Below are 23,131 nucleotides of genomic sequence, written 5' to 3' on the forward strand. Positions count from 1 at the left end.
ATATAGCGCTTTACACCAAAGCGCTTTACAGCATAACAACCTGAAAACATTAAACATGGAACATAGAAGCAATACAATATACATAATTCAAACCAGAAAAACAGCATGTGGAGCAATTTGCATTTGGGAAGGAAGAGAAGAGGAGAGGTATGGGAAGGAGGAAAGGGAAAGGGAAGAGGGAGTCGAGGGAGAAGAAGGGAGGGTGGAAGTCAAAGGGGGAGACAGGAAGAGATAAAGGAACAGGACGATGGAGTGGGGTGGAGAAAGAAGATGAGGAAGGGGAGAGAAGTCAGGGAGGGGGTGAAGAAGGAGTGTTTTTAAGGAGGAACAGAAGGAGGAATAAGAGGAGATGGAGCGGATAAAGGGAGAGAGTTCCAATGTAGGGGGCAAGGAGTTCGAAGCAGGGGAAATGAGAGGAGGCACAAGGGGGGGAGAACAGAGAGTAAAAAGTGATCAGCAGAGCATAGAGAGTGAGAGGAGGCATAGAAAGAGAGAAGAGAGGAGAGGTAGCGAGGGGCAAAGTCATGAAGAGATTTAAAAACGAGACAAAGGAAGTGGTATTTAAGTTGGGAGTGGAAGGGAATCCAGCCTAGGTTGGCAAGTGAATTGGAGATGGAATTATAGGGAGAGAGAAGACACAGTGTACGGACGGCAGAGTGGTAAAGGGATTTAAGGGGGGTGAGATGGGAAGAGTGGAGACCGAAAAAGAGAGAAGAACAGTAGAAAAGGCGAGAAAAGATGAGGGAAGAGATTAAGAGTTTAGTAGCATGGAAAGTAAGAGAGGAGCGGACTTTATGGATATTAAAGAGGTGATAGCGACAAGAGCGAGTATTGAGGTAAATGTGGTAAGTGAAGGAAAGGAAAGAGTCAAAGTAGATTCCTAGATTCCTCACATGAGCGGAAATTGGAAGATCGGCTGGGGGGAAATTAATGGAAGGATGGGGGAGGGAGGAGGAAGTGTGTTGGATGGGAAGAAAAGGACTTCAGTTTTGTCCATATTGAGAGAGAGAAAATGTGATGACATCCAGTTTTTAATGGCAGTGAGACAGGAGGAGAGTTTAAGATGAAGGTCAGGGGTGAAGGAAGAGAAGGAGAGGAACAGTTGAGTGTCATCGGCATAGAAATGGTGAAAAATTCCAAAAGAGAAGATGAGAGGAGTGAGAAGTGAAGTATCGAGAGAGAATAGGAAGGGTCCGAGGACGGAACCTTGGGGAACACCATAGTTCAGAGGGAAGGTGGAGGAGGTTTGACCACCCCAAGAGACGGCGAATGAGCGGTTGGAGAGGTAAGAGAAGAGCCAGTTAAGAACTGAGTCTTTGAAGCCAAAGGAGGAAAGAGTATTGAGAAGTAAGGGGTGATTGACAGTATCAAAAGCAGCAGAAAGGTCAAGGAGGACAAGGATTGAGGATTGCTTAGCGTAGCGAGTGGTAAAGAGAGAGTTCAGGACATAGGTGAGGGCAGATTCAGTGGAGTGTTTGGGACGGAAGCCAGATTGAGAGGGGGGGGAGAGAGAGGTTAGAGATAAAGGTCGAGAGTTGAGAATAAGAAAGGCGTTCAAGTAGCTTAGAGAGGAAAGGTAAAAATGACATAGGGCGAAAGTTAGACACAATAAGGGGATTGGCGGAAGGTTTCTTAAGGATAGGGATAATAGTGGCATGCTTTTTTTTTAAACTTCTTTTTATTTAGCTTGGCAGCACAGACATAGGCGAGCAACATACAAAAACAGGTACAATACATTCGCCGTATAGATAATACAGGTATACAGGATCAACTAACAGTTTGATTATACACTTAGGAGATTCATGCAGAGTGGGTGCGGGACTGGAGAGACAGCAGTTCAGGAGGGGGAACTGGGATGAGGCGGGGTGGGAGCCCGGGATGATAATAGTGGCATGCTTGAAGGCAGTAGGGAAGGGAGCCGTAGAAAGACAAGTATTGAAGAAGGAGGTCAGATAGGGGATAAGTAGGAGGTAAACCTTAGGAATATGAATGGAAGGGATGGGATCAGAGGGGCGGCAGTAGGGTGGGATTTGGATAGGAGGAGAGAAATGTCAGATGGAGTGATAGGAGAGAATTCAGACATGTAAGCCGAAGGGGAGGGCAAGGAAGGAAGGGAGAGGGAGTAAGAAGGAGAGCAGATAATCTTTTGATGAAGTGAACACATTTTGTCAGAGAAGAAGTTAATGAAGTCAGAGGGCAAAAGAGGAGACGTGGAAGAGAGGTCAGGAGAGGGTAGAGAGAGGAGGCAAGAGAGGGTTTGGAAGATATGATGAGGAAGAGAGGCTTGGGAGTGAAGAAGGTTAGAAAAGTAGGAGCGTTTAGCAGAATTAAGGCACGAATCATATAGCGAGTGATAAGAAAAGTACGAGGTTTGGTTAGGGAGAGAAGGGGATTTGCGCCAGGAGCGCTCAAGACTACGAAGGAGATGCCGCATGGAAAAGAGGTGAGGGGAGAGCCAAGGTTGAGAAGGCTTCTGAGTGGGGGAGAAAGAAGAGAGGGGATAGAGTCGATCGAGGTTAGAGGTGAGAGAGGAGGACAAGGAGGAGAGGGCTAGGTCAGCAGGGAGAGAGGAGAAATTAGAGAGGGATGGAAGGGATGAGGAGCAAGCCCCCTTCCTTGGCCATGAGGGTATGGTCAAGGAAGTGAACCTGTGTCTTGCTCGAATTCATAGTGAAATTAAGGTAAAGATTCTGGTTGTTCAGCAAGTCTAAGAAAGCTGTTAGATGTTCTTGTGTACCTTCGAAGATAAGCAATATGTTGTCAACATAGCGTGGCCAGTGATGGATATTCTGTCGGAAAGGATTGTTAGGGTCGTAGATGGTATAATTAAAGAATTCTGACACATATAAGTTGGACAGACTAGGGGGCAAAGATTGCCCCCATTGCAGTGCCCAGAATTTGCTCGAAGAATTCTTCCTAAAAAATGAAGCAGTTCTTTGTAAGTGCGACTTCAGCCAGTTGCATGACCAGAATGGCTTGTATAGCCCATGATGGCTCTTTTGACTGTGAAAGTGTGTCAATCACTGTCAGGGCTGCCTCCTGGAGGATCCTAGTATACAGAGATTCTATATCCAGTATAACAAGAAACTGTTTATCGGGATTGAATGAGATAATTCTTGATTGCCTTTAGGACTGATGTAGTGTCCTTTGTGTATGACTTCATTTTAGTCACCTCCTCTCAGGAAATAATCAACGAATTCTGAGAGGGGCTCTAGAATAGAACCTATCCCAGAAACAATGGGTCATCCGGGGGAAGGGTTAAGTCCCTTGTGGACCTTTTGGTAGGGTGTAAAAGTCAGGGCATTTGGGGTCTGCAGGAAACAGAAATTTGACTTCTTCCTGGCTTAGAAAGGCCTTAATATATATATTTATGTATTGTAGAAAGAAGACCACTACTGCAAAGTAAGTCAGCAGTGGACAGACCCACCTCCATAACCTGCAATACCTGCATGCACGGGAAAATATTAAAATGTGGTGAGTCCACAGCATATTGTACTAGCAACCAATTTGCTCACTGGAGCCTTAGCCCAGTGTTTTAATCAGTGAATCACCCAACTATTGTGAATTTGACAGTAAGACTAAGCCTACAAATATGTTCCTTAGGTTATTCGATAGCGGCGACTGACAGCACTTACCATTTTCTACCTAACGAAAAATCACCAGTTAGATGGTGACGAGTAGTTGTTTGATATTGCTTTTTAACTTGGCCTAAAAGAGCCCACAACAAGGAATTTCCTCACAAACAAGGCGGTGACAACCCTACCACTCTTTCTCTGTTCCGCTGCAGGTTTCCGACAGGGGTGTGAATGCAGAAGTCTGATCTCGTGCATCGCTATTGTAACCCGTGGCACAAGAATGTTCTAATGTGTTTTGGGTCCTCTTGAAAAATTGAACGAAGGGATAGACACCACACTGAAACTGGTCCACCAACTATTTTTGGAATGTCTAAACATTAACTAGACATCCTGGAGAAACCAATTTTATGTTTTACTATTATGCATGGGAGCAGATGAGTAGGGAATAATAAATGTGTTTGAATTCTCTCATGTGCTCCGTGCTCCGGTAACTCCGGATTTTAGCACACTGTGAGATTTTTTCTGCCATCAATGTTTTTGATACACCGTTTTTGAGATCCCAGTCTCAATCTAGATAGGGCTAGTTTCTTTTGTCTGTCCCGTAACCCTAGATTGGCTGCACATCAACGCCTAGTATTGATATTCACCACACGAGGGACAGTTATTGACGGATGAGGACAAGTATAGTTAAACTATATAACTTCAAAAATAAATGTCAAGTAAAGTAAAATTACCTGGCGTTTCTTGTGTACTCAACTTATGGGGCTTTGGTCCAGGTCTAGCGACCCTTGTGGGCCTTAATTGGATTTTGTGTTCATATAAGGTGGGCACCTTTATACTTTGCCAGTGTAGTTCTTGGAAATGTTCCTCTCTGACATTTTTTCCCAGGTTGATACATTTTTTTGAAAGGCCAATGCTTATTTGTCTTGTGCACTTTCTTCTAAGGGGGGAAGGTCAAGTGAACTAAATTTGTATATTTTACTTTAAGATATGTTCACTTATTTTGCCTACATTCTTGTGTGTCAGCTTTTGATTTTTGCTACAGAGCCAGAGACTCCCACACTGAGTGACGCAAGGGAGCTGTATTCATCCTCAGGTCAAAACACATTTTGCAGTAGGAATTAAAAAAAAGCCATATGGTTTACAGGAAGGTCTACACATATAACATTGCAGCAACAGTCACTTAACCAGCTGAGTTGCCTCCTGCACCCACAAAGCAGATGTGGCCTGCCACCCCCCTCCAATCAAGGGACAAGTGTCCCATTAATGAGGCTACCTCCACATTTTGAAGTGACCAGCAGTTGCTAATTTTGCAAGATGCATGCTAACACGTCACCAAGCCTGAATCCAGCAGGAGAGGAGACAGACACCTTGCCACATCCAGTGGTAAGGATGAGCATTGCAAGGAGAATGGGCGCAACTAAGCCCACTGCCCCCAAGTACTGGGCACCTACGCCTTTATTATTGAGGTCCCCACACCATCACTTGAGCCCTGTATAATTTTGTTAGCATTTGAAGACCTGAAAAATTGTTTACTTCCCTGCCTCAAGACCTCCATTGTAAATAGGCTCCATGGCGCTATAAGACAATCCTGCAGTAGACAAAACATGGCCTAACTTCCCTAAGGCCAATCTGTGTCCTGACATGACAAACATGGAACCTGATTGGAGTTTATTTCTTTTGACAGCCAAAATAATACTTATCTATAGCTTCTGAAATTAAAGCATCTTGCTAGTTTGGACAATATGGTCAAACATATACACAATAAAAATAAAAACAATAGGGCAACGTGTGGAAAACAGCAGTTAACTTCAGTTAACAAAACACAATCACCATATTTCTGCAATGCATCACACAGTCAGGTGATGTTTTCAAACAAACATTTCAAAAAGACCTTATACAAACAATATTTCTACCAATGACATCTGGGAAGAGATGTGTTCAAGTTCCTGAATTGCAGACTCGTCTCAAAACCCTGCTTCTCCACTTAACACTAGTGTGTGTTCTTGGCCAAATCCTTTTATCTTACTATGTCTTATCTGTCAATAATTAAAGTCTATATGAGGTATTCAGCTCACACTGTCTGCTATTCAATGCCTTAAGTGGGACTAAAAAATGAGCTGGGACTCATCAAGGTGGCATGGCCTATTGGTGGGGGTCGCATGTGGGCAGGTTAGACCATAGTCCCTTAAGGGGCCACAGCTCAATAGGCTACGGCACCCCTGCCAGGCAGCCTTTTTTAGCAATCAGCACCCTCTCCCCTTAGGGGAGAGGGTGCTGATCTCAGCATTTATTTTCTAAAGGTTTTCCTGGCAGGGGACAGCACCTCGCGTTTTCAGCTTTAATGGTGGCGCTGCCTCTCGCCAGTTGGGGAGGGGCAGTGTCACCATTACATACATGCCAACACCAGCAACACTCCCTTCCCTTGGTCTGACCACCATTACCTACAATTTGACCTTAACACCTTTAAAAGGTCTCCAGGTCGTGTGATCCCACTCCCCGCAGCCCTCACCAGAAGCTCACGTTAACTAACTGCAGAAAAGATCCCCCCCCCTCTTAGAAGTGCCTACATTGCAACCTCCCTTTTCAAAGGACCCTTACATCCTCTCCACGGCCTTCAAAACCGCTGTTACCCAGGCCGTAGACGCCATCGCTCCTCTATGAGGAAAGCAAAGAAAGTTAAACATTCCAATACCTGGTTCTCTCAAGAGATTCTAGAACTACGCTCCAAGAAGAAACGTGCACTCTCTGCATGGAAAACAAACCCTAATTAGGTCTCTAAAAAGGCCTTTGATGCCATATCCAGGGATTACAAATCTAGCATCATCAAAGCCAAAGCAGCGTCCTTCAATATGAGGATATGCAACGCTAAATCAGAGACTAAAGGAATGTTCACCATCTTTTGGGAGCTGGAAAAGCCGTCCTGCCCACCCCCCACATTTGTGAAAGATGACAAATGGTGCAACAACATCCAATCTGCCATGCTCGACAAACTGAACACCCTACAATCCAAAATGCTTGCCCATCAAAAGGCACTCACTCACCTTCTCACTGATCTTCAAAGTGACCATTTCAAAACCTTGCAAACCAAATCACCATATCTCTTTGAATTCAAGGAAATGAGTGAAACTGAAGTCGCTGCCCTCCTCAAAACTATGAAACCCTCTAATTGTAAAGATGATGCGTGTCCAGCACAGCTCATTAAAGACTGCGCCCCCACTTTGGTCCCCTTTCTCACAGCATTCATTAATGCCTCTTTCCAATCCGGCCATGTCCCATCCGACCTCCAGGAAGCATGGGTCCGCCCGCTCCTTAAAAAACCATCCCTCGACTCACTGGTCCCAGGGAATTACAGGCCCATCACCACTGTCCCCTTCCTCCTAAAAATTCTGGACAAAGCAGCCTATCTGCAAGTTCAGAAATACCTTGAGCACAACTGCCTTTTAGGTCTTCGCCAGTCTGGATTCCGTACTCGCCACGGCACTGAAACTGCTCTCCTTGACCTTAAGAATCAAATGAGCGACCTAAGAGACGCAGGCAAACCTGCGCTCCTCCTTCACCTAGATCTATCGGCAGCATTTGACCTGGTTGACCATAACACACTTTGTCACCACCTTGCCAAATCTGCCAACTTCTCCCCCAAAGCGTGTGACTGGATCACTTCATTCTTACATGGTAGGGCTATGAAAGTCTTCTCCGACTCAGCCTGTGCCACCCCGAGCCTTATCAAATGCGGAGTTCCACAGGGGTCCTGCATTGCACCCACCTTGTACAACCTGTTCACCAGGCCGCTATTCAAACTGCTGGACGCCCTGGGCATCTCATATACAAATTATGCAGATGATACACAGGTACTTATCCCCCTCTCGGGTGACTACCAGGCCGACAGCATCACCCTCAACTCAATTTACTCCAAGATCCAATCATGGATGGTCCAGAACTGACTATGCCTCAACAGCAAAAAAACTGAATTTCTGCTGATTGGATCCCCCTCCATCCTCAGCAAACTGGCTAATCAATACTGCACCTTCGCTGTTGACAATATTCCCATTGCCGTCTCCCAAACGATCAAAACACTTGGCGTCTACCTTGACTCAGACCTGACCATGGATAGACAAATCAGCGCCATCGTCTCCTCATCTGCCTACTTCTACAAACTACTCAATGCAGCAAGACCTTTCCTTTCCCTGCCCAATTGCCTCGCCATAGCTAGGGCAATCATCGGCTCACGACTTGACTACTGCAATGCTCTCCTGGCAGGGACCTCTTGCAAAAACATTGCCAAACTACAGGTGGTTCAGAACAACGCCCTCAGGGCTGCCACTGGGATCTCTAGGAGGGACCATATCTCCACTACAAGAAGGCAGGTGCACTGGCTGTCAGTTAAAGAAAGGATAATCTTCAAAACTCTCTCACTCATGCATAAATGCCTCCTTGACCTAGCACCTCCCTACCTGGCTACCAGAATTCAGAAACTCTCCTCTCAAAGGCCTACCAGAGTGGCTTACACCAACCTGATCTCCACTCCCAAAAGCAGGAGAGTACGCGCAGGTGGCACTAGCTTCCCATCCATTACTTTGGTCACCCTTTAGCCTGGCTATGTTAGACCTATCCAAGGTTATCATTTTAGAGGAATAACAAGTCATGTTAGCTCTAATTTGGGTTAGGAAAACGTGTTCAATCCTGACTAAAATATCATGTCGTATAATGAGGACAAAAGGATGTATTAGAAGCAGTTTGTATACATGTCTCTCTCCAAAGTAGCCATTATGCAGCATACTCTTGTATTAAATTGTTTGATTCTATGCAATGTTTGTCATTTAGTTCCTATTAATTTATGATTGCTAAATGTGCTGAAGGACTGCACCCTTCTATATTGTATTTGCATAAAACAAATGCTTGAATAGATGAGGGCAGCAATTTAATAAAAGCTGTACCTCCCCTCAAAAAGAGGAAAAAGTAAGCGCATGTGTATTAGTATTGTCTTTTATGTACACCTACCTATCGATATGCATAAATAGTGCCACAAATAGGTAGTGAATACACAACAGATTTTATTTGCATTTGAATAAATTGCAATTAGCTTAGACTGTTACAGCCAGGACAATACCTCCTTTTGTACACATTTATTTATAGCCCTCAGTCCTGGTTTTGTATTGGGCACTCCCTCCTGTTAAAACTCCCATTTATGGCCGCCTCATTCTGGAACTCCCTTCCCGCCCACCTTAGGATGATTGACTCCCATCTGGCATTCAGCAAAGCCATTAAAACCAGACTATCTGTTTGGTCTGTCAATCCTAAACCTGATGTTATCTTCTGTTCTACATAACATGCCTGTAACTAAGACTGTGCCACTGTATTAACAATTAAGCTTCCTTTCATTTACTTGCAAGCGCTGCGATGCCTGTGGGCTGTAAGCGCGCTCTACAAATAAATTAATAAATAAAACATTCAGTGACCAAAAATCTGTAGGAATCTTAAAGTTTCAAAAATAGTCAGGCGAGGAGGTAATGATAGGAATAGGGCGTGTCAGCAGCCCATTGTCATTGAATGAAGCCGCCGCCGCGGCTGCATTCAATGACAATGAGGTGCCTGCCACGCCTTCTGCCACCAAGCCAGCTCGGGGGAGCCCTTGAAAAACTCCCCGAGCTGGCGTGGTGGGGGGCTAATGGCGCCTTTTGTCAAAGGCACCCGCGGTAGAAGGGCGCATTTAGCCCACCGCCGTGAGTGCATTTTACATCAAAAGCCTGCATGCCGTGCCTTCTCCTGCTACGCCAGCTCGGGGGAGCCCTTGAAAGACTTCCCCGAGCTGCCGTGAGCAAAAAATAAAATGTACAAAAAATAAATAATTCTAAAAAAACATTTCTTTTTTTTAAATCAGTGTTTGTTGCCAATAAATCGGTAGGCGGTAGGACAGCTTAAAAAGCAGTATCCTACTGCCTAAATCGGTAGGGTTGGCAAGTATGCCATTAAGGCTAAGAAGGTGAGGCCACTGGAAGCAGAGGCCTTTTTTTCAAAATCCTTAAGCTCCCGCTCATTTGCGGGAGCTTTAGTATTTTGAAAAAAAAGGCCTCTGCTTCCTGCAGCCTCACGTTTCTCTTCATAATGGTGGCGCCGCCAAATGGCAACTCTTGCATGCAGGAGTGCCTCACAGGTGTTGGCGTCACCATTATGGATGAAAGAATTTTTTTTTCTTAAGTCTGAACCTCTTGCACATGAGCGAGAGCTTCAGGCTTTGGAAAAAAAAGCCTTGTCCTCTAGCAGCCGGGGCTGCCAGGGGAGATTAGTGAGCCCCGGCCCACTTAAAGCCCTGCTGCTACTTCAAACAGAGCCTCACTCCTGATAGTGTCACATAGGTAAACATTAATAGTGACAATACACGTAATATGTCCTGTAATATCACTGATGTTACTATTCATGCAAATAATAGGGGCGACCCACAGAGGTTTTTCCGCCCAAGCCCCCGCAAATGATACGGCCGGACATGCACTGCACTGCCTGGTCATGGCCAGTTATATTGCAACATTTGTACCTTTAGGATTTTCTGAGTTATTTGTACCCAAAAAAATAAAATGGTTCTAAATAAAGCGCGCCATTCACTGAAATCCTTAGGTTGAATTAGCAACCCTAATCTAATCCGCAATGGCTGCTGTGTTACAGAGGTTTGCCGCGTAGGTCCCTTTTTCAAATCTAGGTAGACTGACTACCGGTTTATCGAATCGATCAGGCGAACAACCCTTTTACGCCACGCCCCCTCATCACTGACACGCTCAAGCCCCAGGCACGCATTATGTTAATCGTGCGGACGCATGCACGGAGCTGTTTACGCTACGTCCCGTCTCGCGGCGCTGTTCCTCCGTATTGCCGTTGGGAAAGACAGCAAGAGCGAGCGACAGTGAAGAGAGACTACCTAGAGACGAGAAAGAGTTCAGGGGGGGGAGAGAACGGGGAGAAAAAGAAGGGAGGCGTCAACTTTGACAATCTGCCTCCATCCTCTGTGCCTAACTGGCCTCCTGTCCCGGGACATTGTACCCGGAAGCCTCTCCCCTGGCAGGTCGATCCCAGGTATGTATGGGCGACTAGTACACTCGAGAAAGGCCGTTATATTGACCGTTTTCTCCGACAGAGGGGAGGGGAGCAGCTGCCGCCATTTTGTTTTTCGTTCGAATAACAACACCGACGTGCCCATCCCCCTACCCTCTCTCTGCTTCATTGACAGCTTTGAGCTATTAAATGATTGTGTTTACATATCCGTGCTCTTCCAGTTAATCCATTTTCTCCCCCTATTCGTACACCTTTGCACACTTGCATACAAGGTGGAGGCGCCTGCGAATTGTTTTTCGCCCCAAGCGTTACAAACACTACATTATGGCCCGTATTTGAAAAAGTCACAATATAGAAGTATTTACATTTGGCATCTTTAAGTAGATGGTATGTATTGCCGGTTGGACCTAATCGCACCCATCTGTGACAATGTACATCGTTTTAAACATGGTAGATCTTTTTTTGTATTTTTTCCTCGTACAACTGGTTTCCATTGAAAACCTGAGTGATCAAGGCAGTGTTTTAATATTGAAAGACTACATTTGAAACCTATCTAAGCAGCTTTTACCCCCATTCAGTATTTCAGTGTATATAGTTTGTTGCAGTGGCCTTGATATCAATATACGTGCCATTTAATACTCTTAATTATCAGATTCATGTTAATGCCCGCCGTAAATCCAATTATAATGCGAATTGTGCATAGCTCCCGTTTACTATGGTTGTTTTCTGCCGGTCCATTTGATCTTCTGTCGGTTTTCCAAATCAGAGCTATGGCAACAATGTGTCAAGAGGGGACGCTGGCATCCGCCCCCTCCCCACCGCTGTTAACCCTGTTAAATCAAGTGAATAGGTTCTACCCCGTCCCCAAATTCACCCCCTTTCTCTTTTCTGGGCACCGAGGTTTAAAAGGAAGCAGAATTAAAAACAAATGTTTCAAGTGAAGTTTAATATGGGTAATCGGTGTTCCTATACAAAAGTGAAATTCTTGCATTGCGAGTGTTTTAATATATATCCTCTAAACGTGCACATTGTATCCTGGCCACCCAAACATACAGCATGTGCGATACTATAAACATTCCTTGCATAGAATATACATGTATCTTATTCTCTCGAAAGGTCATTGCCATAACACCCCTCGTGGAAACAGCAGTGTATGGAGAGATGCAAGCTTCTCACACCTCCACCAGACAGCCTCCTTCCTGTATGTTATTTAAATGACGAGCCTGTTTCATGGAGGAATATCTCAGCAGAACCCAATTCGTTCTGTGGACGGAAGCAACGCGGAGGCTTTGGGCTGTAGCTGCGCTCCGCATAATATGCCGCCTGATCTGTTTGATCATTTTTTGGCAGTGCTTGCATACATGCCCAAGGGTCGCTGAGCGCTCTGTACATGTAAATAGATAAATAAATGGGGAGTCGAGTGTGCCCGTGCAGGAATAAACACTGCGATTTCTGAGCACGTCCGCGCAAGCCTGCCTCCATCTCTCATCACGCTGGTACGTTTTTTAATTGTCAGCACAGCGCCATTTCACAGTTCGCGTGCCGATTTCTTTGAATATTCCCTTTTCTGAACATGGAAAACGCGTTCCTAGTCAGACCCTTGCACTTGGGCTCACTGGCGCAGCAGCTCTTTGCTCCTTCACCACTTGGAAGAGAAACCACCAGTACTGTATATGTGAGGGAATGGGCAACATTTCTTTTTTTAAAAAAAAGTTTTTTTGTTGGTGTGTTTAGTCTTTGCATTGAACGTGTTTTTTTTCTCCAATTGCTTTTATTTACTTGGATGGTTTCAGTTAACATATAAATTATGTATCTATGTAAATCACTCATATGCTTTGATTGTACGCTTGCCCCGCCCCCATCATCGTTTAGATAAGATAAACGCAGACACTTGCTAAACATTGCTTATTACTCTACTGCACAATTCTCTCGTGGAATGTACACGGAAGAGGCGTGGTGGTTGGTTTTGAGGTTTACATTTTGACCTCTGAAAACTGCAAACATGGCGTCTAACTGAATTACTAAACGGTCTCAGCAGACCGTCTGTGCTCTGTGGGTCTTTTTCTTCCTGTTGTACTTGTACACATCTGCAGATTTGCTTGGCTAGGGTTATCTTTTTTGCATCTGAAGCAATATGAATGCTGTGAACATTAGAACATGTTGTGCTCTTGCAGTCTACCTGTACCTAACGACGAATGCTGTTTGTATTAGCATTTTTGAATGCATCACTCATACACATCTTGACATGGTCCTATGTGTAACCTACCGCCTTATAGCTGTGCACAGTGTGGTGGTCTTTACATGTGTTTTGCAGATCCCATGTGTAGATGTGGCATCTAACGCTTCTCATTAGCCTGCTCGATATGTTGTATCATAGTTTTGCATGGACCTTGAAAAGATGATTTTTGCATTTCTCCAGGAGAAGGTAATCCACAAATAAAATGCTTTTAGTACGTCTCACAGGAGGTTTTCGTACACCCACCAGTAAGCCGTGTGCTAATCCTCCATAGCTTGCACACATGTACGACTAGGCTTGGTTTGTCGTGGAACAGTATGGGCTCCTGTGCTTACGCTGACCTCGGGTTATTGATCAAATTATGTAGTGGCTTCATGATCCATGCACGCCACTCCGCAGACCGCCAGCATGCCCGTAGAGTCCACCGGGTCTCGGCATCGGGATGTTCCTGGATGTTCCCACGCAAAACAAGCAGTGCCATGTAATGTTGACTGCGACTTTGTTGTGTACTTCCAAATGTCACCAGGACCATAATAACTTGCAGTTGGGCACAGGATCCTGGGGCGTTCAGCTGTCTTTATTTTTGTCGCTGGGCAAGTGACTGTTTTTTTTTTTTTGTGTTGGCAGTATGTTCCTGAGCATGGCACGCCATTGGTCTAATCTGACTTTGAGATATGCCTGAATTTACTATACTTAAAGACGTAAAGCTTTTGATTGTCACTCATATTAGTTTAGGGCAAGGGCAGTGTTAATAGTGGGCATAAGAAGTGAAGAAAGTCGGTCCCCAGCGGGCTGTATAAAAGCGCCTTGGAAAATCAAGATGATATGCATGTGCTTTTGATCTGTGGAGGACCAAAGCATTCCTGATGTTAAGTGGACTTGTGCGCTTTCCTTTTGGGATGGATGAATAGACCTTTTCATCAGTACATTGATGTACTACAGTGTGGTCTGGGTGTTTCGCTCTCCTGGTTGTAAACTTGTGTGCGCGCCTGTCGGGTGTGGCTAATGTATAGGCAAAAGTACTCCTTCTAGGCTGGCGCACATTCATTGCGTTGCTGTGTTAGCTGAAGGAAAGCATGCTGGTTCGTGGAGTGGGTGAGGAGAGTAGATGGCTGAACACATCTGGCAATTTAGATTATTGACCTTCCAGGACGAAAAAAAGTAAACCGTCCCTAGAGTCAACATTTTTGGTTTGTACATTTCACTTAGTACCAAAAGGAAGTACTTTTTTTTTTTTTTTTTTTTTTTTGTTTTTGTTTTTCGTGCCTGTTGAGTATTTTGTTATGTCCTGTTTCAATATTGAATCATGGTTTTGCCTTGCCTGGTGCTGTGCAACCGAGCTCAAACCATAATCTGTCAATTGGTCTCGCCATTGGAACCGAAAGTAAGCCCTGCAATTATGCATTTTCAGCTTGTTTGATCCTATCGTTACAAACGTAAAATACAAATGTTAGCAGGCAGGAACGTAGTTTGTATTTAAACTGTCGCCCGTGGCAATTTGAAGTGGGTTGGCTTCTGGCCGTAGGTACAAAAAGCAGCGCAACTGTTCCTTTCAGATTTCAATGTACTTGTTATGCGTAACTTGCTGTTTTCCCGTTGGACTCTACATTCCCACTCTCAACTTGCTCCTGGTTCACTACAATTTTACTTTCGCTGATTGTAGGACACTGTATTGGCCTCGGAGGTAGCTGAGCCGGCCCTGGGAGCGCATGAGGCAGCAATGTGGTGAAAGCAGACTGTGTAAAGACCCATTCACAGTAACTACGGTCCCTTTCCAAGTGCTTCTAACTAGTAAGCATATACATATAACTAAGTAAGAAGTGCTTGCGCATCAAGACGTGACGTGACTTGGGTACCCTTCCAGGCAGTAATGTTTCTGAAGAATCTTTGTCAATTAAAAAATAGGTATATATATATTTTTTTTTCCTTATCGCGCTTCATTGAGCTCAACCTCCAAATGCAGGGCCAGGTTTCAAACCCGTGCAGCTTGGCATTGTCTTGTTTTCAAGACAATCACGTTGCCCGTCAACTATCCTCTGGATAGTGCAGTGCTTTCTTGTGGCTTCAGAGTATGACTAAAGGGGTCCCTCGCTAGCCAGCTCTGCAGTCAGCAGGCTGCCATCATTGGGCAAGGCAGCACGATTAATGAAGTTCTCCCTGAACTTCATTTACCCTGCCCCCCCACTCCCCTCCCCCAGTAGTGGATATATTTGGCCCCTTATGTTGGACCAGCATTGCTGTAAATTCTGGGTTTGTATGTATATATAATATATATTCTGTATAAGGTAGTGTAGGAGCTTGGCTTATGTGATTTTAGTCTAATGAACAAGAACATTCTAGCTGCCGTATTTTGAACCAACCAGTTCAAAAGTTTTGGTTCATGTGTGGCACTTTGAGTCCGTTTACTTTTGAATGAGGTGGCGCTTTTATCTCCCCATGAATTTTTAATTTTTTAAATCTTAATTTATTTCACCTAGCATTTAATGATTTTCGATGCATGTGTACCTTAAAGTCACCCTTAAGATCAGGCCGCGATAATGAGCTACTTACGGTGTCGCTGCCCAGCTGGTACCATTAAGCCACATATATGCCCATCAGCAGAGGGCCTGCTGCTGTGATGGTTTTTCATTGTTTGCTGGAGTACATCCTATGTTTTTTATTTTTATTTATTATTTTTTTTTTATGTTCTTCTTGGGTGCGTTTGCCTTTTGTGGTTGTTTCTTTTGTTTCATGTGGAGTAAATAGCTGGGGATTAGGATCGAAATACCCAAACATTTGACTTTCCCTAACGTCGAGGAAGGGGGAATGGTGTTGGCTCGCCATGTTGCTGAGCGACTTTATCACTTTATTAAAAGAAATAAAAGGCTCCCAGAGAAGGTCTCATTAATTTCTTGGAACACCAGAGGCTTCTCCACTGTCCTGTCTGTCATTTCTGTGTGTGCTTTTATGCAAACCTTTTCTTTTATCCTGCTGCAGGAGACTTGGTTGGTCCGTTCCCCTGTGTATTCCATTATAGATGTCCCCACTACCGAAGGGGCTCGGGGACGTCCCGCGGGGGTCTCTTCGTAGCGATTCGTAGTGACATGGGCTATCTCATTACACAATATCTGTCCCCATCCAAGGGCATTCTAGCGGTATATAGTAGTATTGTTAATCATTTATTGGAGTCCCATCACAAATCTAAATATTTTTCTGCAGAGTTAATTCTATTTTAGAAGAATGGTTTATCTCTTACCCGGGCGGCCATGTGATTGTGGATGGGGACTTTAATGCGGACTGCACTGCCTCTACTAGCAACACCTCTCATATGGACTTTAATTACAGAAAACCCAGAGAGAGGTAGCAAGGCTTTGCACAAAAGGATATGGCGCTGAACCTCGGAAACCTGGGACCTATATATATGTTCTCTTCAAGGATACAGGCTTTAAACACCCGACGTGGCATGGGAGGGATTGTTCATCTGTTATAAACTTTATTTTTGTTACCCATGCCCTTTTGGAATCATGTAACAAATTTGATTATAGTTCAGACTGTTTCAAGCAACCATATGCCAAACTCGCATTTTGCTTCTTTAGGTCTGAAACATTCATCCATAATTGTTTCTCAATCTTTGACAGTGAACATGAAATCAACTAGAATGAGTTGGCATGAAGGAAATATTGATACATTCAATATCGCTATGTCACATCATTTTAGGAACTCGACATGAATTCAAGTTCCTGCTTTCTTCAATTGTTCCCCTCGAGCAGCTAATTGAATCTACAATGGGGTCTGTATTTAATAGTAATACAAAGAGCTTGATGAACAGTCATCCCATAAGTTTGATTCACGTGTTCTGCCATCTGAAGAGAACTGCATGCCGAACTATACGTGGGCTACTGAAAAATAGCAACCTACATATAGAGGTAAGTTAAGCTATGATTAAGCTAACCAAAAAAAAAATCTGTTAAACCACCACATGCATGTGTTATGTCACGATCTATGCCCCCGATCCCCTCGGCTATAACAGCCCCCTGGCAGCAGTGGGGCTAAAGCCCTTCACACTGGCCGCAAGGGCCTTAAAACTCCATCAGAAACATACATGGAGTCAGTCCTGGCGCCTTTGGCGCAGGCTCATTATCAGGAATAAAGCAATACCAACATGGAGGCCTATTACACAGCTCAGTTCTTTAGAACCAAGCCATGCGGTCTAGTGTTTTGGGTGTGGCTGAGTCTGGAACTACTTGGCCTGGAACTACTTAAACCACACCCAAACAGCCGAACACGCTTGGCGTTATTCTGCACTCCTGCAGCGTAATGCTCACTGTGTCCAGCTCCTGCTCATCTGCTTCTTCAGCGGCCCGATCCTGAAGCCCTAGATCTGGATTCCATTAATAACCTGGAAGAACTAGAACAGCATTAGCGAGCAAGAACACTTACCTGTGAAGTAACCAGTCTTGAATCCATCCTGCGCTTCGCTTACCTCGCCCATCTCGAGTTCGCCGCATCCTGCAAAGGTAAAGAAACAAGGACAGCATTAATAACAATTCTTACTTGGGCAAGCAGCGAGTCCTGGCAGCACCCTGCACTACTTACATCGCCCATCTCCGGGTTTCACCGCAACCTGCAAGGGAGAAGGAACAAGGTCAGCATTAACAAAGCACTTACTGGGCAAGCAGCGCTTTGATCGCTCATCACTCCGGAACATCACTGCAACCTGTACAAAGAATGGAAGAGAACACAGGTTAGCAATTAACACCAATAAACAGCGCAGTGCTCCGTGCATCAATACCTCACCGTGGTCTTCGCCATCGGCGCGGCAACTCTGAGATCGTAACCATACCTGTGAAAACAAAAAGACATTGTTAGGGAACAGCTTAGTGGAGCAAGACGCAGAGAAAACAGAAAACGGGGAATGAAGAGAGTAAAGACGGAAAAGACATTATAACTCACCTGGAAGACAGCAAGCAGTCGGAGTCACAGCCGGTCTGGACCTGACATAAAGGCACACGGACCAGTGAAGCAACTAGGTCCACGGAACACCCACACCAACCACGCGCCCCTGCACAGACGCAGGATGGAGAGTTCAACGCACAAAAACCTAAGGTGAGCAATAACCTCAAGGGAGGGGATTTGGACCAGAGGGAGGTGGGAGTCCAACCATCACAGAACCAGTATCTTAACCCTCCATTCTCTTGTTATAGGCGCTACCCAACGTCTGGCACATAACCAAGCAGAGAGGGATCTGGGATAGCGCTTAGACCTCCATCCAGTATCGTGTGGCGCCCCTGTGGATACCAGGTGAGCGTAACATATATCAGCAGGATGGAGAAGGGATGCTGGATGTTTGGGTAATAAAAATTCCAGCAATTTTTAGAAGATTAATAATCCTGAGTTAAATCAGGCTGTGGTACAAAGTAACCCGATTTCTGAAGTTTGGACTGCACACTTGGGCAATGCCCCAACTCGGTTGGTTGAATCCTGATAATGAGTGGTCTTTGCTGTTTACAATTGAGGACATTGAAAGGCACATTCAAAAGGCTAGCACCACCCATACCTCTGGGCCAAATTCTTTGGCCAATAAGCTCTTTAAGCATGATGTCTGGTTATGTGCTCTTGTATTGTTTATACAGCGCGCCTATACACAGGAAAGTGTTTCAAAGCACTCAAGGAGGGTGGGAACGGGGGATGAGGGGACAGTCGCTCAGAGCCCTTGAAATTCTGAGACGATAAGTCTGCACAGGCAGAGTAAGTGCGTAAAATACAACAGTTGAGACAAGGCAAATAAATGGGCCTAACAGCGATTCTGCAGTTTTACCAGTGCAATTAAGGGGAGAAGAGACAAACTATCTTCAGGCGTGTGGCATTTGGATCATGCAAGTAGACTGTAACCGGGGGGAGGGAGGGAGGTCCAAGTGCACCCAGTCGGCGGAGACTGGGGTAAGTGCAGATAGAGCCTCTTGGGTCATTTCTAGTGCTGTGAAGGTGGGTGGGTGTAGGGCGCTGAGGCAAGTGCGAGGGAGGACTGGTGGGGTGCCCGGGGCGGTGAGACTCTCGGTACACCAGGCGGTCAGTCAGCAAGCTGTAAGGAAGAAATGCAGAGAGCTTGGTTAGCAGGGTAGAGGGAGCGCAAAGGAAGAGGAGAAGCGGAAGGTCTTGAGAAGTTTACGGAACTTAAGAAGGTCAGGCTCTAGACAGAGGGTGGCAGGGAGGCTATTCCAGCGGGAGTTACCTGCTGAGGATGAGTATCTTTCTCCAAATCTCTGCTTGGAGAACCGGCTCACTTGCAGAAGGTTGCGGGGTAGATGAGAGGAGGGCTAATTAAGGACAGTATTTAGGTAGACAGCGTTGCAGGTAGGTGGGTCCCAGGCCCCAGAAAGCTGTGTGGAAAATGCAGAGGGTCTTATCCTGCACATTTTGTTTAGATATTATCACTACTAGATCCTTTCCTCCTTGGAAATAGGCCTATATCTTTCCCAAATAAAAAAGGAGATACATTATCCCCACTAAATTATCGTCCTATAACACTTAGACACTGATTCAAACATTTTCCTGATTCTAGAGAATCTTGAGGGTTGGTGTGAGTCAATGAATATTATGCAGGCGTCCTAAATTTGTTCAGAAACATATGGGAGCAGGTTGTGGAGGTTTTTTAATGTCTTGCGTATAGAATCTGGAATGGAAGGATGATGCTCTCCCTTTCTATGCACTCACTATGGATCTATCTTTGGCCTTTGATCTTGTGGATCAGGCAATCTTATGAAAAAAAAATTAAGCGGTCTTGGGTGTCCCGATAGTTTTGTTAAAAATCCTGGTTTATTTACACACGGGCACTTCTGTGCAAGTACGTTTAAATATTGAGGGAACGGTCTGCCCCTATCCCTACCTTAAAAGGCCTCAGACAAGGTTGCACTTTGGCCCCTTGTCTCTAACATATATGTTTCAGATATTGGGGAACTCCCATAAGAGCGTCCTTTTGTACCAGTGAAAATTGGAAATTTTAGCATTTGATGGCTGGCTTACGCTGAATATTTTTTTATACTCTTGGATCGTACTCCTGTAGGTCTGAAAAGACTCATTGATGCTTTTTCCCACTATATTACTGAAAACAATTTAAGGATCAACCCAAAAGACAGTGGTTTAAAATTCTGTAAGAGGAGGAAAAAACACCTCCTGGTCTATAAATAAATCTATGCTCCTATCTGTGAAGTCACGCTCTACTTGCGATACCCAATAAGCACCCCTAAGCCCTTTTATAGGAATCATCTTCATCAGAAAGCAGTCTTGCTAGCTGCACAAATGCAGGGTGGTCAGGAAGTATGGGACATTTTGCCTATCAGTCCTGATTTGGGCGGGGGCAGGGGGGAGAGGTGGTTCCGGCGCTAATCTGTGGGATAGAAAGTTTCCCAATCTGGTTAGTACATGAGCTAAGTCTCTGAAGGTTTTCTATTTTCTGCTATTTGAGCGATTGGCTTTGAATTGGGTTTCATGTCTTGAGAAGGCATTGCATGGTGGTGACAATTGGCGCTGTATAGAAAAAAAAAATCATATTGCTCCCAAACAACAAATATATGCCATATCTCTTTTTAAGAATGTTCCATTTGAACAAACTTAAAAATTACTTTTTCCGCTTTCGTATGAATGTGCTACCTACAAAAGAAATTATTTCTATTGGAAGCCGTGATCACAGGGAAACTTCCACCTGGAGGCACGGTCATAATAACAGCAAAAAGGAAACCCGTCACCATTTGTTGATATGCCCGGCACTCCTGGCAGGCTGCACTTTAGAAAATGTCTCGAATATTGAATGGGTACAATTGGAGTATTTTTTTGATTGAAACTTGCTGTATTAATTTTTAAAGAATATATGCAATTTGTATGATTAACTTTGGACCTTGAACTTGTACATAACATTCAAAATACATAGTATATTGTATTTTGGTGGAGCATCAGCTATGTAGTCCTAAAACTAGATTTTGATAGATTTATCAAAACAATTGTTATTTATTCAAAACGATTTTAAAATCATGCTTTGAGATTGTATTTCTTTTATTTTTAAAAGATGTTTGTTTAAACCAGAAACAATACTTAGTTGGTTAAGTAGCTGGTTTGCTGCGTAGCTGGTTTGCTGCGTATCTCGAGAGCTGACTGCAGGACCTTGCGCTCGTCTCTTGTGGCGATTCTCGTTCTCTGGGCTGCCTCTGTTTTTTAGCCTGGGATTGACAGCTCTGCACGGCCAACAAGCTCCCTTTAGCAAACATTGAACTGTTTCATTTTTGTCAAGATTCCCAAATTCATATTTGGGAGGAGGGGGGGTGGTTGGTCTGGAATTTTCATTTTATCCCTGTTTTTGCCCTTTTTCGCACATGAGCACAGTATTTCCTCCACTCCCAAGCATTTACCTCTGACCGTCTTGACGTTTTTCCCAGGTTGAATTAGAAGGATATTAAATCGCAGCCCAATCCTGGAAGTATGCTAATCCTAGCGCTGCTTACATTTTCACAAATGCACGCCTGGGTAACTGTTAGGTGCTTCTAAACCTTCCTTGATCGTTGCTCTATCTCTTTGCATGTTCTCCCAAATCTCTGATTTCTGCCCCACAGGAGGTGTTCCTGCTCATTTGCAACATTCTATTGGTAGATTGAAGCATTGTTGTCAAGTCTTCCTGCAGTATTCTGCATTTGTTGCAGTTTTCTTCACTTTTCTCTTCATGAAGCATTTTCCCCAAATATTTGCACAAACAATGGGGTTGGTTTAAATTTTGAACCAGGCTCGAACAAAAATGCTAGTGTCTGTCAAAATAGAAATTCAGTCTTTCCACATGTACCTGATGGAAGCAGATGCCAAGGCAAGTCGAACATCGGTCCCAACTGCTAGTGTGAAATATTTGCCTACTACTTCGCGTTCCTGTGAGGCACGCTGCGGCTACCAAGGTGTATGTGAATTGCACTCTGGGTCACTTGTTTGTCTGCCTGGGTGTTAAACACTTCTTCTTTTGGCGCCTTGAAATACTTTTATATAGGCGCTTTATAAATGTCATATGTCTGCCATTTATTTGCTCCAATTGGTCCATTCTTTAAAAATGTTTCTGTAGTTTTTCACGACCCATTTTCACCTGGCAATAGTATCAAGCAGATAGTGTTTCTTAGAGGAGGAGTCTTAAAGCAATGGTTTCAAATATAACGAAGGTGTAAATAATTACTGCAGGCTTGGTCGTTTCTTACTGCCTTAAAATATGGATGAGGTTGAACCTGGCATCTTGAGTGTCTCCTTCTTAGGATAATTAACTGATTGAATGGGGTGTGCTCTTTCTATCCGCCCAGTTTTGCTGTGTGTTGGCTGAGCACTAGGTGATTGTGTTCTGATCACAGGCGTGGTCATTATTATGGAACCCTCCTCAATCTACACCCTTAACAAATGCCTAAAAACCAACATAACTTTCAAATTGAGCACTGAGCACATTTTTAAAGCCTAATAGAATGTGGGTGGTATTCAGATGAAAGTGTGTGATGGTGCAGGGCACTTGTCTAGAATAGGCAGTTTGGCAGGGGTGTGGCCCACTTAAAAAAAAATACAGACCTTTACCTGCTGGGTTGCATTGGGAATGAAGGGTTAATGGTACCCAGTCCAGTCTTTTAGCACCCTGTCCTCCGCCAGTATTAATGATTTGGCTATTAATACCCCAAGCTGTGCTCGCTTCTCAAATAAGTTTTAATGTTGGTTGCCAAACGTTTTCCTTCATGTGTATGTATTTGCTAGAAGTGCAAACCAACCTGGGAAGCATCGAAGTACTAACTTCGATGGTTGGGTGGCAGGGGAGGGGGGGAGAGGGACACACTCTTTGGTAAGGTAGGGTGCAAAAGTATGGGAGCCGTAGTCGAACGATCAGTGTGTTTTGAAAAGTAGCCTTCAAGTCCTGTACGACTTGTAGGATGGAGATCTAATCTGCAAAAGGCCTGCTTACTAGATGTTTTCCCTCTTGCAGTTTTGTTTACCGTTTGCCAATGTCTGGACTTCTGGAAATTGTGAGGTTCTTGGAGAATTAGTGGTTGCTTGATTGTGACTGCTTTGTAGGTGATGCCAGCTGTCTGCAATGCATGCTCGAAGGTGCTAGCCAATGTAGCTCCTTGAGGATGAAGGTGGTGGTACATTTTCTCAGGTCTGTTAATGATGCATGCTGGACAGTTTATTATTCTTTTTCTCGGCCCTCCCTCCCCCTTCTTCGCTAGATCTCTTCTGCCACCTCTGACAAGTGTACAACACTCCTATACCCCTTGTTGGAATTCAAGTGTCAAAC

The 23,131-nt window shown here is 44.5% G+C and overlaps 1 protein-coding gene across 8 annotated transcripts in view; it reads left to right on the top strand.

The window, feature by feature from the left end:
* The first annotated feature begins 10,396 nt into the window (after positions 1 to 10,396).
* The window catches only part of PRRC2A (proline rich coiled-coil 2A), a 2,343,739-nt gene continuing 2,331,004 nt past the window's right edge, over positions 10,397 to 23,131 (top strand). For 4 of the 8 annotated variants that reach the window (XM_069635070.1, XM_069635072.1, XM_069635073.1 and 1 more), the window contains exon 1: positions 10,399 to 10,640. The gene's annotated coding sequence lies outside the window, so the exon portion shown is untranslated. Of the gene's footprint in view, positions 10,641 to 12,035; positions 12,116 to 23,131 lie in introns of those variants that run through there. The other 4 variants (XM_069635075.1, XM_069635076.1, XM_069635077.1 and 1 more) reach the window with 3 other exon arrangements.

The sequence above is a fragment of the Ambystoma mexicanum genome, chromosome 13 (assembly GCF_040938575.1).
Source record: "Ambystoma mexicanum isolate Mex_15411 chromosome 13, UKY_AmexF1_1, whole genome shotgun sequence".
Classification (NCBI taxonomy): domain Eukaryota; kingdom Metazoa; phylum Chordata; class Amphibia; order Caudata; family Ambystomatidae; genus Ambystoma; species Ambystoma mexicanum.